Source organism: Pan paniscus, chromosome Y, assembly GCF_029289425.2.
Source record: "Pan paniscus chromosome Y, NHGRI_mPanPan1-v2.0_pri, whole genome shotgun sequence".
Taxonomy (NCBI): Eukaryota; Metazoa; Chordata; class Mammalia; order Primates; family Hominidae; genus Pan; species Pan paniscus.
The window spans coordinates 43,703,738-43,721,615 of NC_073273.2; the positions used below are offsets into that span (position 1 = coordinate 43,703,738).

The window sequence follows — 17,878 nt, forward strand, 5'->3', positions numbered from 1 at the left end:
ATGGCTCCAAAGAGAGGGCATGAATGTGGCTAAATCAACAACTACTTTTCCTAGCATTTTCTGATGGATGATTACGGACTCAACAGGAGCTATTCTCTAACCAAGGTCCCAATTTATGCACGCAAAAGATAAACAGGAACGCGATAGGCAGCTTCTCAGATGGCACACATGAGCCTTGGCTTTTGGCATTTACATTCCAGTACCGGCCTGTGCCATATTTATCAGGTTGGTCCCTGAGACGAACAGAATTGCTGCACATGATGCTGCATCACTTCTGCTGCTGTGACACCCTTACTGAGCTTAGAATTGATCCTCTAGCCCCACACGAGGTCTCAGAGGCTGCAGCACAGGCTGCAACCTTGTAACAGACCCTGAGCCAGAACCACTTGGCTAAGCTGTACCTGGATTCCTGATTCTCAGAACATGTGTGAGATCATCAGTGTTTGTAGTTTTCACCTGCTGAGTTTGGGGTTATTTGTTACACAGCAATCAATAGATAACTGATACAGGGGCTGAAACTGGAGTACACTGGTAGAAATGAGAACACACGTCACAGAAACTAACCCAGTGCATTTGCTCCCCATCCAAGCTAATAATTGTTTGAGTTGTCTGCCTTCATGCAAGCATGCTAACAAAAGCCGTATTGAACAGACTGCCACCATAAGGTAGTCTTTAGTTAAATTTTAGTCTAGTGGGTTAATAATTTACCTTCCAGATTCATGCAGCCATAGAAACCAGACTGATTTTTTTTCTAAATCTCCAGAGAATAATTTGTTCTGCTCACCTAAGCATTTACATGTCTAAATGGAATAAATGACATTTTTTCTTAGAAGAAAAGCCCCTGCCTAAAGTTCTTGACTTACAATGAGGTAAATCCTAACCTTCTCTGATTTATTTTAGCAAATTCCTTTTTTTTTTTTTTTGGTGATCGCGTCTTGCTCTGTCACCCAGGCTGCAGTGCAGTGGCAAAATCTTGGCTCGTTGCAAGGTTCAAGCCTCCCGGGTTCAAGCAATCCTCCTGCCTCAGCCTCCCAAGTAGCTGCGATTACAGGCACCTGCCACCACAACCAGCTAATTACTGTATTTTTAGTAGAAATGTGCTTTCACCATGTTGGCCAGGCTGGTCTCAAACTCCTGGCCTCAAGTGATCCACCTGCCCTGGCCTCCCAAAGTGTTGGGATTCTACATGTGAGCCACCACACCTGGTCTGAAATTCTTGACATAAAAAATGTAAGCAGCTGTTCTATCATATTGTATGAGCACAGAAGAGTAGCTTTACCTGAAAGAAAGAGATCCTTTGTGGCTTTAAACTACTGGTATTTACCTTATGTAACAGAATTTAAATTTTTTTCCTCCAAAGTGAAATTCCAGTTTCTGTGTAGTTTGTTTATGAGTGTGACATTGTACCCAGGATGGATGGAACTGACAGATACTCTAAAAGAAGCTGAATCTTGTGTGTGGGTTCCAATGAGAATGTGAAATCATATCCCTACCTTCACAACTGCCACTGGAAGCTGGTCCTGCAGGGCCCTGAGTCAGGTCACCTGTTTATCATGTGATGCCACCACCACCAAGAGAGAAAATTCCAGGGTCAAGCCTTCACCTAACACTGAGAATTTTCTTTTTTAAAAGTTTCTGAGATGGAGTTTCCCTCTTGTTGCCCAGGCTGGAGTGCAGTGGTGTGATCTCAGCTCACTGCAACCTCCGCCTCCTGGGTTCAAGCGATTCTCCTGCCTCAGCTTCCCAAGTAGCTGAGACTACAGGCACACACCACAATGCTCAGCTAATTTTGTATTTTTAGTAGAGACGGGGTTTCTCCATGTTGGTCACGCTGGTTTCGAACTCCTGACCTCAGGTGATACACCTGTCCCGGCCTCCCAAAGCGCTGGGATTACAGGCGTGAGCCACCATGCCCGGCAAGAACTTTCAAATACAGAACACTTCTTAGCAGACATTTGCTTGGTTTAACATTTCCCTGAAAAAAGCCACAGGGTCTTGAAAGATGTTTCACTTGGCACCCAAGACTCTCCCAGGAGAGCATTTCTTTCTAAGAAAACCACACAAGACTCAGTGGAAAAAATCTTTGATTCCAGACACAGAAAATGCAAGGGCAAAATGTCTTCTCTTCCTGACCCTCTGGCCAGAACAGGGCCAGGTTCAGAAGCTCTGCTGGTGGCTGTGACTTCTCAGTTAATGTTTGATGGTTGAATCAGAGAGGATTCCAGGGACACAGGCCAGCAGCGCTCAGCCAACATTCCAAGTGGAACAGCGGCCATGTACACAGCATTCCCCTGTCCCATCACATGGAAAAACAGCCCACGCACACCAAGTGGTTGGTCAATAGCAGGGTCCCAGACCCAAAGCTACCCTGAGCTGCAAACTCGGACATCTACACATCAAAGACATCTCCCTACACCTGTGAACCAGCAAACATGAGAAGTTACCTCTTTAGGGAGAAACAGTTTATGACAATCCACATCAAGTCCTGCTTCATTTCTTCAAAAACTGCCCTTCTGTTAAGAGAACAGCTGGCATTCCCCTGGCAAAAAAAAAAAAAAAGGTGAAATAAAAAGTCTACCCTGAATTAGCCAGGAGTGGTAGCACACGGCTGTAATCCCAACTACTTGGGAGGCTGAGGCAGGAGAATCACTTGAACCTGGGAGGCAGAGGTTGCAGTGAACTGAGATTGCACTACTGCACTCCAGCCTGGGCAACAAGAGCGAAACACCGTCTCAAAATTAAAAAAAAAAAAAATTTAAGTCTACCCAGTTAATTTCTACTTCTGCATCTGGCTTTTGACCTTGCTGCTAAACAGGCTTCTGTTTATCAGGACCCATGATTCTATATTGCCCTTTCACGCAACACTACCCTCAGAGTACTGCCTTGTTACACATTCATTTTACTCAGCACAAAGAATTCCTTCAGCCACCCTGCCAAAGTGTCTAATGGCCAGTGGGCCTGGGTCATGTCTGGTCACGTAACCAGCTTGAAGTACACCAGGGGAATCGGCAGAAGGGTGGTATGGGATGGGGTGGGACGTAATTACTGTTATGGGGTGACCTGGGTCCACAAAAACAACATGCTGGAGTCCTAATCTGCAGCACCTCAGAACCTCATTTGCAAAAAGGATCACTGGAGATGCAGTAAGTTAAAGTAAGAGGAGGACACACTGCAGCAGGGTAGGACCATAATATACCATGACTGGTGTCCTTGCAAGAAGACAGAGACACTCAGGGAGGTCACATGGCCACCGAGGCCAGAGATGGCCCACAAGCCAAGGACTACCAGCAACACCAGGAGCTGCAAGAGCATGCAGGAAGGATTTTCCTTGGATCTTCCTCCGCCCTGCATTGATTCTGCATTTCTGGTCTCCAAAACTGGGAAACCAAACATGTGTTAGGCCATCCAGTTGGTGGCAACGTTGCTATAGCAGCCCAACACAGTAAGCTTGAACCCTACTCTTCCAAGGAAACTGCAGGTAGGAAAAGATCCCTCTGCTGAGCTCTGGCTCTGGGTGTCAACCTCTGCAGTCCCCTCCAGATGGTTACCAGGCTCAGCCCGGGTTCAGCATGTCCCCACTGTCTCCCTCCATGTGCTGTGAGAGTGTACAAGATCCAAACTCATGGACTTGATATTTTAGTGATGAAAAACTATTGTCCACAAATGCACACATATAAAAAAGCACATTTGTATATGCAACAGTTATCTATACACAGGAGCATACATGCATTTATAGATCTTTTAAAACAGTACAATTGTTATTGTGTATGAAATCACTAGGTAATTATTCTAAAACAAATAATTCTAAAAAAAGGTGGTGAGTGGGTTTCACATCAATAAAACAGATCCTGGAACAACAGTTTCGCCGGGACCCGAGGAGCCTGTGGCACCAAACCACAGAACGCATGTGAAACCATTACTATAATGAGCTCTTTCTCCATTCGCATTAATGACTCCTCCTGAATAATTAATTAAAAATTGTGTCGTGGCTTATTTTAAAGGAGAAAGATATACTTCAGGGAAGCCTGAATCCGAGAGCCAGCCATTCACCTGCTTTGAGGCTCACCTTCCAGATGTCTGAAAAGTAAACAAATCTTCCTTTACTTGGAGACTTCTCCAATATATCATTCAATGATTTATGCACTGGGGCTTCTCGTTCACAATGACTGCTCCCAGGTGGATGAAGACAAGTATTTCAATATTTAATCAAGAACTCAGTTTGATTTTTTAGGAATTCTACATTCTATCGCTATTATAAAATATAAGATACTTAAAATCATTGAGACTTTCCTTACATTTCCAAAAGGGAGAAAACTCAGTCCATCATCATTTATTAAAACAGCATATATAGCATAAGAAGTAAAATTTAATGTATTTGTATATGGTCAAAAGATAGAGAAATTTTAGACAATGCTAACCAATACTCATCATCCATTTAGTGTGAGAAAATCACCTGTTCACTTTACCTAATTAAGCAACGGCCATTTAAATACATATATTAACATTCAACTTCAAGCTACTCCAAGCAGAAGAACCCTGCAGCCAGGACCAGCCACTGTTGTTGATCTGATTTTCATGTTTCCTAATTCATAACCTCCCATGACAAAGCCTTCTTAGCCCCCATCTCAGAATCAAGAAGGGCTTCTCTGGAAGTCATGATCTTCAGCAAACTAACACAAGAACAGAAAAACAAACACTGCATGTTCTCACTCATAAGTAGGAGCTGAAGAATGAGAATACACAGACACAGGGAGGGTAACATCACACATTGGGGGCTGGTGTAGGGGTGTGGGGGGAGGGAAAGCATCAGGACAAATAGCTAATGCATGCTGGGCTTAATACGTAGGTGATGGGTTGATAGATGCAGCAAATGACCATGGCACACATTTACCTATGTAAAAAGCCTGAATGTCCTGCACATCTTGGGACTTAAAATAAAATTAAATTAAAATATTTTTTTTTAAAAAAAAGAAGGGCTTCTAAGGGATGCAAGGTGTGGGTGAAAATTATTCAGCATAGTCAAGAAACCAGACAACTGGTGGCAAACTAAGCTGAAATGCAGATATTCCCTATCTACAAAAAAAAAGAAAGAAAGAAAAGGAACTTGGAGGACACAGCCAGGATTTCTACCTAGTCATCATTCATTTTACGTTTCATAACCTTGATGTCACATAACTGAAGTTTAATGGTAACGTGAGCCATTGTAGACAGTTCTATATATGACAGCTGTACACAGTATAGAGTATCACTGTGCTCCTAATCTCCTCTCAAAAAGACTGCAATTGGATGAAATAATGAGAAAAGGAAGAAAAAATCATGTTGCAATTATGCCTTTGAATTTTCATAAACAGAAATTGTCAATATTTCTATCTAAAATAAAGACACGGTTCCAGGCCAAGTTGCAATTCCAAGGATCTCATTTACTGGGATTCCTTCCTGCCCATCTGCGGGCCAGAGGGATGGAAAAGAGCGAAGAGCAGAATAAAAGAGTCAGGGGATGTCCCAGAAATGTAAAAGGAGAGGTGCTAACTCCAGGCTAGTCACCACTGCCAAGGAAATCCATCTGCTTTTGTGTGCCTCTGTTTCTCTCTCCTTTTCACTGCAATGACCGTGCCCTGCTGAGAGAGACCCTCCTCCACCAAGTGCACCCTGGCAGCTTTTCCTAATCTGGCAGCAATGTTTATGGGGAGAAAGCAGAACCTTTCAATTGATGGTGTTATGGGTTCAAGAGTGCTCCTCCCAAGGGGTATACTGAAATCCTAATACCTGGCTCCTGAGAGTGAATCCTTATTGGGAAATAGGGTCTTTGCAGATGTAAACTGGTTAAGATAGGTCTGATCTAAGATAGGCCTAGGTCAGAGCTCTAAGCCAATATGACTGGTGTCCTTATACAAAGGGAAATTTGGACACAGAGGTGCACACAGGAAGAAGGCCATGTGGAAATGAAGGCAGAGATATGCATCATGCAGCTACAAGCCAAGGGACACCAAAGCCTGCCAGCAACCACCAGAAGCTAGGAGACAGGCATGGAACAGATCTTGCCTCGTAGCCCTCAGGAGGGCTGCTTCCTAATACTTTGATTTTGGACTTCTCTTTTAGCCTTAGAGGAACTTTGTTATGGCAGCCAGAGCAAACTTACGCACATGGCTTGGGCTTCCTCTTTCTTCACTGACCAGAAACAGCATGAGCTATTTATCAAACCCATCCAAATCTGGCCAGACTTGGACATCATCCAGTGCCACTTGGGCAGAGAGAGGTGATGCCCAGTGTGGCATACATCTGGACCAGGCAGAAGTACAGGCTCTGCATGGACCAGGCAGACATATGGGCTCTGGCATCTTAAGAAGACATTCCCCAAGGTTTCAGAGGTCAGATTTTTTTCTTTTCTGGGTAACAAGAAAACTAGCTGAAGCACAATATTCTTTCCCTTCTCCATTTCTGTAAGTTGAGGCATTGCCATGGTGGCTGCATTTCATGGACCGAAATATACGTAAAAGACTAGTAACACTAGGTGAGTTTCATAGGCCCACCAAAACAAAGTACCACAAGTGGGGTGGCTTAACCAACACTTACTCTCTCACAGTTCTGGAATACAGAATTCAGAGATCAACGCACTGGTAGGGTTAGTTCCTTCTAAGGGTGGTGAGGGAGAATCAGTACTGTCTCCTTGGCTTGGAGGTGGCTGTTCACATGGCCTTTTCCCTGTATGAGTGTGTCCAAATTTTCTCCTTTTCTAAGGATGCCACTCACCCTCCCTTTAAGTTGGTTAAGATCCCACCTCCAAATAAGCTCACAGTCCGAGATCCAAAAGGTTGGGATGTATTTAAATACATCTCCGTTGAAGTGGACCCAACTCAGCCCATTAACAAACAAGGACAGTGACTAATGCATAAAACCCAATCAGGGGCCATCCTTAACAATACTGGAGCCAGGGTTATGGGCTGTCTCATCCCTGCTTTCTTGGGCACACATGTCAGTAGAACATCAGAGCTCACATCTAAGAAGAATATCCTTGCACCACCAGGAGTGAGCCATGCTGATGGTTGTCTGGCAGCACTGTTCCTAAAGGACAAACTTGGCTCAAAGACTTCTGGGTATAAATATTTCCTATAAATTTGGAGTATTTCATGCATTATTTCTTTTCAAAAGCACTCTGTCAGTGTCTGTAGCTTTTGGCATTTAGAATCCAGCCTGGCCACTGAGCAGCTGGAAATGCATGTGGGCCAAAGGACTGTGAAGAACTGGGCTTTCATTGCCATTCCCAATTAATGCCACCAGGAGGAAAACTGCTCACAGCATTTTAGGAAGGAGATGAAAGGCAAAGATTTCTGCAAAGATTTCTGCATGGTCAAAAGGAACTTCAGTGGCAGAGGTGGTGTAGAGTTGAGTCTTCTGAAACAGACCACTATACCCACTTTCTAAAATAAAGCAGGCCAGGCGCGGTGTCTCACACCTGTAATCCCAGCACTTTGGGAGGCTGAGGCAGGTAGATAACGAGGTCTGGAGATCAAGACCATCCTGTCTAACACAGTGAAATCCCGTTTCTACTAAAATACAAAAAATTAGCCAGGCGTGGTGGTGGGCACCTGTAGTCCCAGCTACTCGGAAGGCTGAGGCGGGAGAATGGTGTGAGCCCAGGAGGCGGAGCTTGCAGTGAGCTGAGATCGCGCCACTGTACTCCAGCCTGGGTGACCGCGCAAAACTCCATCTCAAAAAAAAAAAAAAAGAAAAGAAATGGCCAATTCAGTTCCATGATGCCACCCCTGCATCTGTCATAGGTGACCCATTTGTACTGAGCAAGAGTAACATTTATCTTAATGCAGGCGTCTGGTTCTACTCAGTGCTGTTGACAGAGCTCTACTGCCACTTTCTCTCTCCCCACATGCTCCTTTCTCTAGGCTCACGCCTGGCAAAGTTGGTGACACTGACAATGTGTGCTTCTCAATACCAGTGCCACCTTCAAATGGCAGCATTCTGTGTGGGGGGTTACTGTTGGCATTTTAAGATTCTGGGTTGGAAAAATCACGTAAGCCCAATAGCTCAAGGCTGCAGTGAGCAATGATTGCACCACTGCACTCCAGTTTGGGCAACAGAGTAAGACCCTGTCTCCAAGAAGGAAAAAAAATTAAGACTTTCACCTCAGCACTTAACAAGGATGATTTACAAAAGAGGAACAGGAACTTTGTAAATGCTTTCTAATTATCATGGGGTAAAAAAGCAAGCATAAAAGTGATGACAGCACTTCTGTACAGCACGGTCATCCCCACTTCCTCATCAATCTCCCAATAGTGGAACCCACAGCAATGTTGGTAGAAAGGGCACGCATGGTCTAGGGTCAGCTTTCCCTAAATTCAATTTTGGAGAAAGTGCAGAGGCAAAGAGTTTTCTGTTTCTCTCTTAACAATAAAGTTATTAGACCAAAGCATGAAAGATTGCTGCTGTGTGATTCATGACAAGCATCAACTTCATATTTTTACCCTTAATACAAATTAGAGTCACAGAGGGAAGAAGAGAACACTGCCTGAGAAGCTACACGGAGTCAAACCTGACCTACTGTCCTGCCCTTGGCACTGCCAGGCTGCACGACTGCTCAAGTGCCATCTCTTCACTTATAAAAAGCTGGGTCTGCACTGTCCACATCATATGTTAGGACTGTACCAGCCTTGGGAATAGAAAGCAAGGCTCCTCCACCACAGTGTATCTGGCGCTGGATGATTTCTTCTTATGAGGCTGTCCTGTGCACTGTGAAATGTTGAGCCCCACCTCTACTCATTAGATGCCAGTAGTACCCACTGTCACCACAAAAATATGCCTCCAGACACTGTGAGATGTCCCTTGTGGGATGGGAAGGATACAAAGTCACCCACTTTGAGAAGCGCTATTCTAAAGGAATTCGGTATCAGTGTTTTCAGGCATCTAAAATCAAGCCCAGGTAAGGCTGGCTCTTACAGAAGCTCACTGTGCCTCCTATGAGAACTGCGGAACTCCCCACCCTCATCCATCAAGCCAGACTGTTTATCGGTCTGCTCTGTCCAAGAAGAGTAGCCGCTGGTCACATTTTTGTTTTTTTTTTTGAAATGGAGTCACCCAGGCTGGAGTGCACTGGCATGATCTCGGCTCACTGCAAGCTCTGCCTCCTGGGTTCATGCCATTCTCCAACCTCACCCTCCTGAGTAGCTGGGACTACAGGCATCTGCCACCATGCCTGGCTAATTTTTTGTATTTTTAGTAGAGATGGGGTTTCACTGTGTTAGCCATGACGTCGTGATCTCCCTGCCTCAGCCTCCCAAAGTGCTGGGATTACAGGCCACATCTTAAACACATGCAAATTAAGTAACATTCACAATTCTGTTTCTCAGTCACAATGGCCACACTTTTCAAGTGCCCAAGAGCTGAATGTGGGGCCATATTCACAGGGCAGTCCTCTTGAAGGTGCCACTCTTGGTCACCCAAGACATTCCATACACCATGCATGCTTCTCTGAGACATCAGGAAAAGACTAACTGATGGGCAGATTCAAATGAACACTGGGCACATTTAAAAATCAAGGCCTCATAAAATAAGGATAGGTCTTTTTTGGTATTTATTTATTTATTTATTTATTTATTTATGTTTTTGAGGCAGGGTCTTGCTCTGTCACCCAGGCTGGAGTGCAGTGGTGCAATCATGACTCACTGAAGCCTCGACTTCCTGGGCTCAACAGATTCTCCCACCTCAGCCTCCCAAGTAGCTGGGATTACAGGTGCGCACCTCCACGCCCAGCTAATTTTTAAATTTTTATGTAGAAACGGGGCCTTACCATGTTGCCCAGGCTGGTCTCAAACTCCTTAGCTCAAATGATTCTCTTACCTCAGCCTCCGAAAGTTCTGGGATTACAGGTGCTAGTCACAAAACCCTGGAGTCTTTTCTGTTTTTTATGTAGTGTTTTTCAAAGATCAAAGAACTAGATTTTCTAAAAACTGACCATCCCATGTTATACAAGCTTATAATTTTAAGAACTGTAATTTTTTTAACAGAAAGTCAAGAAAGGTGTTTATCCCAAGTTTACATGTAATTAATGAAAAAAGTATGAGCCCGAAAAACATGCAAATTGGCTTTAAATTATGGGAAAGGCCACATGGTTGACATGAATTCCAATTATTCATCCAAGCAAGGTATCTGTCACTGTCTTAATGACATGCATCAGCACATTACTCAGGTCAATCCCTCCTGATGGGTGTGGTCCTGAGTTTGTGCTCCCCAGTTGCCCAGGTCCATGCATAAACCTGTTCCTAGAGACTACACTGCCTGCAACAGTCCTGGCATCTACCCAACACATGCACTGCTTGGGAGAAAGCCTACCACCAGCCACCTCCACCCCAACACACACACAGGGCTGCAAGAACAATAAATGAGGGCTTCGAGCAGCATCTGATCTGCACCAAAACCTCTCCCCAGGTGTTTACAGCCTCAAACTGGAAACAACCCAAACACCCTTCCAAGAGAAAATGAAGAAATCAACCTGGGTACGTCCATGCCATGAAAAGCCACTCAGAAAGAAAAAGGATCGAGCTATCGATCTGCATAACTGGGATGGATCTCACACATCAGGATGAGTGGATGAAGGCAGTCTGAAGACCATATGCTGTATGATTCCATTTACCTAACACGCTTGAAATGACAATATTGGCTGGGTACGGTGGCTCACACCTGTCCTCTTAGAAGTTTGGGAGGCTGAAGCAGGCAGATCACCTGAGGTCAGGAGTTCAAGACCAGCCTGGCCAACATGGCAAGACCCTGTTTGTACTAAAAATACAGAAATTAACAGGTGTGGTGGTGGGCGCCTCTAATCTCAGCTACTAGGGAGGCTGAGGCAGGAAAATTCTAGAGCCCGGGAGGCAGAGGTTGCAGTGAGCTGATATCATGCCACTGCACTCCAGCCTGGGCAACAGAGGAAGAACTCCATCTCAAAGAGAAAAAAAAAAAAAAGAAATGACAAAATTACAGAGGTAGACAATACAGTGGCTGCGAACAGTTAGAGGAGTGGCATAAGGAAGTTTCCCTGTAGTTATGGAATAGTTCTGCACCTGGATTATGGTGGCGGGTGTATGAATCTATACGTGTTGTCAATTCCACATAACTTAGACAAAATGGTCCCCGACTTACAATGACCTGACTTAGCATTTTTCAACTTTAAGATGGTGCAAAAGTCACACTCATTCAGCAAAAACCATACCTCAAGTACCCATGCAACCATACTGGTTCTGACTTTCAGTACAGTAGTATTCAATGTATTTTATGAGATAACACTATAAAGTGGGCTTTGTGTTGGATGATTTTGCCCAACTGTGGGCAAATGTAAGTGTTCAGAACGAGTTTAAGGTAGGGTATGATGTTTGGTAGGTGAGGTGTATTGAATGCACTTTTGACTTTAGTACTTTCAAATTATGATGGGTTTATCAGGACATATTCAAAAGACAGAAATAGAAGATCTTTCACTGAAAGTGGTCTGAAAGGATGCTCTTAATTCAAAGAGCTCCAGGCGTCACTGTAAAGTGGGTTAAAAAAAAAACCCACCGAGATGTCAACTTCTAGGACCCATCCTATGGAAGTTAGGATTCTCTCTACTCAGACTGGCGGCCACACAGACACTAGAGTGAAGAAAGATGCCTCCGCAGAGGCCTGCTCACAAGCCATGCTACATCAGATGTTGCCAAAACAACCTGGTTCTGCTGTGTTTGGTTTTGTTTCAGAGACAGGGTTTGGCTTTGATGCCCAGGCTAGAGTACAATGGTGTGATCAGAGCTCACTTCTCCCTTGAACTAGCAAACTTAAGCAATCCTCCCCACTCAGCCTCCCAAGTAGCTGGGACTACAGGCAGACACCACCATACCTGGCTCATTTTTAAATTTTTGGTAGAGATGAGGTGGGGAGTGTCACTATGTTGAGCTGGTCTTGAACTCCTGGCCTCAAGTGATGCTCCCACCTCAGCCTCCCAAAGTGTTGGGATTAGAGGCATGAGCTACAGCACCTGGCTGGAGTTTGCTTTAAATGGGGGATTGGGGTGGAGCTCTCTGAAGAGGGAGTTCTTGGATGGGGTGAGAGAGACCAGGCTGCAGACAAAACAAGTGCAAATATCCTGTGGTAAGAACGAACTGGGCCCAAGGGTGGAAGACCAGTGGGCATGACGACAGAAGCAGGGGGTGGCAGATCCCAAGCACAGAAGATTTTGCAGCCTGTGGAAAGGAGTTAGGTCCTACACACACCCCGCACCCTATAACCTCTTCCTCACCCATCATCAGGCTTAACTTAAAAAGGAAATCTGACCATTTTTCTGCTTAAAACTCCCACAAGAGCTTCCTGTCACATCTAGAACAAAACCCAGTGAGGCTTTGCTCAGAAGAGAAACGATGCTGGCTGGCTAGCAGTGGAGATGAGAGGAACAGGAATCTACAGGATCCTAAGGTGCTTGATGAAACTGAGGGACCCATGAAGGGGGCACCAAGGAGAACTCCTAGGTTTGGGGATAGAAAAAGACAACTCACAGCGTGTTGCCACCCCTGGGATGCAGGAAAGCTGAAGAGACTCCTGTGTGGCTACTGACTTTGAAATGTCCATTCCGTCTCCAAGTGGGGTGTCATCTAGGTAAATATACAAATCTGGTTCACAGATACGGAGGCAAGTCTGTGGGTGTTCGTATAAGCACCATCTGAAAGCTATGGGCCCGTGCATAAGCATACAATGCAGGCTTCTCAGCATCGACACTCCTGACATTGCACCACATAGTCCTCTGTGGTGGCCCATCCTGTGCACTGGAGGAGGTAAGAAGTATCCCAGGGCTTCACCCACCGAATGTCAGTAGCACCTCCCTCTCCAGCTATCACAGCCAGAAATGTCCCCCAGGCATTTCCAAATGTCCCTGAGATGGCACAATCACTGTTGAGAACCACTGGTCAAAACTGTAAGCCAAGGATAAAACCCTGAGAGGAGGAGGAGCAGCCAGCCAGAGAGAGAAGTGCCCACAAGGAAGGAGGAAATTCAGGCTGGCGCCCTGTCCTGCTGCTGGCTGCTGGTGACAAATGTCACAAAATGCTCAAAATGGACAGCATGCTGACCACCAGAGCATGCTGAGATAGAGCAAACTCACGCCCTGGACAACCATGGAGCCAACCAGAGAGACCTCCAGGGACAGCAATGCATGCAAACCCTACAGTGATGTCAGCTTACAATGAGGAAGCAGAAGTGGAGAGGCATACTTTTATAATTTTTTTAAGAGACGGAGTCTCACTATGTTGCTGAGCCTGTTCTCAAATTCTTGGGCCCAACGTATCCTTCTGCCTAGACCTCCCAAAGTGCTGGTAAAAGAGGCAACAGCCACTGTGCCCAGCACAGAGAAGTCATTCCGAAACCACACAGGTGTGTCCACTGCACAGCCTCTCTGTTGGCAGGCCTCAGGTAACAAACCAGACTGAACCCCACAACAGCAGCAAAATATGTGGGTCCTTTGTGAATTTTCTTTGAAGAAAGTCCTGTTTTCATATTTGTGTAACATTGTCCCAGTGGAGGAAACCTACAAGGGGTAGCTGGCACTTGGGTTGGCCTGAGAACTTAGGAGAGGAGGAATAGAAAGAGGTTCGAGTGGTACCAAAGGCAATGGATGGGGTAAGATAGAGGTGCTGAGGTTTCTAAAAATGTGGGGTGATGCTCTCAGTGCTCAGGAAAAAGGATGTGGCCTGGAAGGAGACAGAAGGTGGTCAGAACAGAGTGCCTCATCCAGCCAACAGAAGAAGGGGCCACCTGGGCAAGACGGCCCTGCAGACTGCAGATGGCACTGTCTATACTGAACAACCGACTTGGGTGGGACACCAGCATCCCCTAAGCTGGGGCAGACATTAACCCTCATAGGCTGAACCATCTGGGGTGAGGAGGGTTGATCCCAGGGGAGGGGACAGGACAGTCAGAACATAGGGACCCGTGGAGAAGCAGCTCCGCACCCAACCAGTACAGGCCAATTTCACTCTTCTGGCCACTGCTTTAAGAACAGCTGCAGGGGCAGTGCACGCTGGCTCCACAAGTGCCCTAGTAACAAGAGTTACAAGACCGGGAAGCCAGGGTCTTCCCTGTCAGACATGCTAATGCACCAGCCTACACTCCCCACCCAGTTCTGGGCCATAAGGCAGTGAGGTACAGGGGTAGCTCATAGAAAGATCATGAAAACTACACTTCCTGCCTCTCTTTGCCATCTTCTCTAAGCTTATTAAGGGCATACACCCCTTGCAGAGGATGCTGAGAACTTCTAATGGTGTGAAAATCCTAACAAACTCCCATGACGCATCAGATGCCCTAGCCCTTCCCCATTTTATCGTGCTCCTCCAGCATTACTGGACACACGTGTGATATTTTAAAAGGAAAGCACAAAACAGAACAACAGAGTTCCAGGCCCCATTGTGCTTCCACTTATTTGTAAGAAACCCTCCCTGGACCAGTTTCCTCGGCGGTGAAATGAAGGTTTTACACTATTTATGAGGTTTCATCCACATCAAAAAGTCTGGGATACCATTTTCCTGTTGATTTCCTGTGTAAATTCTAGAGGAAAACACATAACAAAGAACTTACAAAACAACTCTGGAGGGAAAACGATTTGTCCTGCAGCCAACCAAGCACTGGAATACATATAAAAGGTGCAATATTTTTGCCATAATGATTAACATATTCAACTCTAGAGAAGTTGTACCATAAAAGCAACATGAGACACCTAAAATACGTTTTCAGAAGCCACGAATCATGACAGAGAAGCTGTGGGTTCCTCCTGATCCCTTTTCCTTTCTTAGTAAACCCTGAGTTAGTCGGGCATAAAGCCAGACTCTGACTAATACATGTACCAGTATAAGCATCAATGGTACTATAGTGCCAGAGGATTCTGAACCACTTCATTTGCTCCAGGGTTCAAGTTCTATAAAAAGAAGCTACTGTTTCCCGTATTACCAATATCAAACAGCATATTTATTATATCTTGATGTGTATTTAGTAAAGCACTTTAAAATCCTTGAAATCAGTGGTTCTAAAAGAGAGGAGATTTTGACCCCCAAGAGACACAGGGCAATGTCTAGAAACATTTTTAGTTGTCAGGATTCAGGGAGGAATGCCACCAGGATCTAGGTTAGCATCTGCCAAAATTTCTACAATTCTACAATTCTACAGAGGGTATATCATATACCAGCGGTGCCCAATCTTTTTGGCACCAGGGACCGGTTTTGTGGAAGACAATTTTTCCACCAACAGGGGGTGGTGGGCAGGGGGAGGTTTCAGGATGAAAGTGTTCCACCTCAGATCATCAGGCATTAGTTACATTCTCATAAGGAGCATGACACTTAGATCCTTCACACATACAGTTTGCAATAGGGTTCACACTCCTATAAGAATCTAATGCTGCTGCTGCTCTGACAGGAGGCAAAGTTAAAGTGGTAATCGCTCACTAGCTCACTGGCCCAAATGCAGCTCACCTCCTGTTGTGCAGCCTGGTTCCTAACAGGCCATAGGCCAGTACCTGCTCTATACTTTTATTTTTCAAAGGGTTGGCAATCCCTGCTCTACACTTTTATTTTTCAAAGCACTTTATTCTTCACAAAGTAATGCACATATAAAGTTTTAAAAAGTAAATGCAGGTGAAGCAAAAAGACTCCCTTTATTAATTACAAGTCTTTTAGCATCATCTATCCCCATTTTCACTTCCCAAAGCAACCACTTTCAAATCTTAGAGCTGTTTTTGGTGATGGTGGTGTTCCCTGTATATAGACTTCCATGGTTTGTTTGTTTGTTTGTTTGTTTGTTTGGAGACAGGGTCTCACCGTCACGCAGGCTGGAAAGCAGTGGCACTGTAATAGCTCTCCGCATCCTTGACTTCCTCAACTCAACCAGTCCCCCCTCTCGGCTTCCTGTGTAGTTGGGACCACAGGGGCATGCCATCATACTGGGCTAATTAAAAAAAATTTTTTTAGAGACATGGTCTCACTGTGTTGTCAAGGCTAGTCTCAAACTCCTCAGCTCAAGCAATCTTCCCCCTCTGGCCTCCCAAAATGTTGACACTACAGGCATGAGCCACCACACCCAGCCAAACTTCTATGTTTCTAAATAATTTGCTGATGATACTCCAATTAAGAAATCGATTTTAGATACCACTTACTGATTTTCACACATACAGTAAGGACTTTTGTTTTTCTATATTCCCACGGCCAATTCTGTACTGACCTTCCCATTTTCAATGGGAAGTTTTCAATATTCTCATATAACCTGGTTTTGGCTATATCATATATTACACATGTATTTTCACAATATTATAAATGGGCACTACTGAGCAGTAATCATTTCTTTCTTATATACTTTTTGCATTCTCCTGGAGTTGTCAGTTGCCTTTGTTTTTATTCCAGTCTTTTGTGTACCATTTGATAATTCTTTCAACACTCTCTAACAGTCTCAATTACACTTTTCACAGGACCAAAACTCTCAGATAATTGGTCAGTGTTTCCTTTCTCCACCAACACCCTCCCCATCCCTCCCACCCCTAACCAATAAACTCACATCAGACTTTCCTTTGGAAATTTCTTGTTTCCTGCTCTAGTCTGTAGTCTGTACTGCAAGAGCCACAGCCCTGAAAACACCCAACATTTGAGAATTCCTTCTTCCTTTATCTGCAGGATCCTAAACCTCCCTCATACTCGGTTAACTCCCTCACTTTGGTGGAATATATTCTTTATTAGTTTTCTAAGAATTTCCATGTGAAAGTTAATTTTTACTGATATCCTCAATGTGGACAAACACCTTTATTCTACCCTTAATTACCAATTAATGATGAATAACTAATTATTATTATTAATTGATGTGAATAACTTCAAAATTTCAAGGAAATCATTAATTAACAATTAGGACAGGAACAACTTCAAAATTCTGAGAGTAATATTATTTTCAAAGAAGTCCATGTTAGGTCTTTTTTCTGACTTCTAGTGTTAATGTTAAGCAATCTGACGTAATTTTGATTCCAATATCCTTCATTTGCTTTTTTTTTTAAATTCAGGAAAGTGACAGATCTTAATATTCTAAGATGTTATGATGATGAGCTTTGATGCAGTATAATATTTTGATGTGGTTAGTTTGTATGCATTGTTTTGTAGTTCCTGGTGTGAAATTTCTTTCTTCTTCAGATTTAACATATTTTTCCCTCTCTTCCCTGGAATTCCACTAGGCAAATGTCTGAATTGTTCCTCTGGTCAAGTAAAACTTTCTGCACTATATCTTCCTTTTCTAATAAGGTACGCACTGGACACAAGTGGCTACTGAACATTCAAAATGTGACTACTGTGACTGACAAACTGAATTTTAAATTTTACTCAATTTTAGTTAAGCTTAAACAGTCACATGCAGCTAGTGGCTGCCATATTAGAACAGCACAAATCCAACGACTATGACAAAAATGCTTTAAAAACAGAAAAATCAGGTCTGCCGTCAGCACCAACTCTCAGGTGACATTCCACTTAGTTTCAGAGGAAAAAATTTAGTATAATTTCCATATCCCACCATTACTATTTTCATAATAATTCTATGATTTTATTCCTTATGGTTCCTTGCAGGAGCTCAAGGACCTTGTAGAATGGTTATCACATAAGCAGGAACATCCCTTTGTGCATAAACATGGGTCTTATGCCCCCGAACTATGAACAATGCTCATTTCCACTTTGGGGAGCTACTGAGATACTTAGGAAAAGAGTAATATATAGGCTAATAGAATCAAGCACCAAACACCTAAAATGAACAGCAAGGCCCCTGACAGCAACTTCCTTGTATGGTAAGCCAACTACTCCATGTGTCTTTCCACATGCTGTGGTAACAACCAGTTCTTCTGTAT

General features: G+C 44.2%; 1 protein-coding gene across 10 annotated transcripts in view; it reads right to left on the reverse strand.

The window, feature by feature from the left end:
- LOC129395581 (uncharacterized) overlaps positions 1 to 17,878 on the reverse strand; it is a 158,880-nt gene that overhangs the window by 68,795 nt on the left and 72,207 nt on the right. For 5 of the 10 annotated variants that reach the window (XM_055107059.2, XM_055107052.2, XM_055107056.2 and 2 more), the window contains one exon: positions 2,445 to 2,539. The exons of the other annotated variants lie outside the window; for them this stretch is intronic. The gene's annotated coding sequence lies outside the window, so the exon portion shown is untranslated. The remainder of the gene's footprint in view (positions 1 to 2,444; positions 2,540 to 17,878) is intronic. 10 annotated transcript variants of the gene reach the window in all.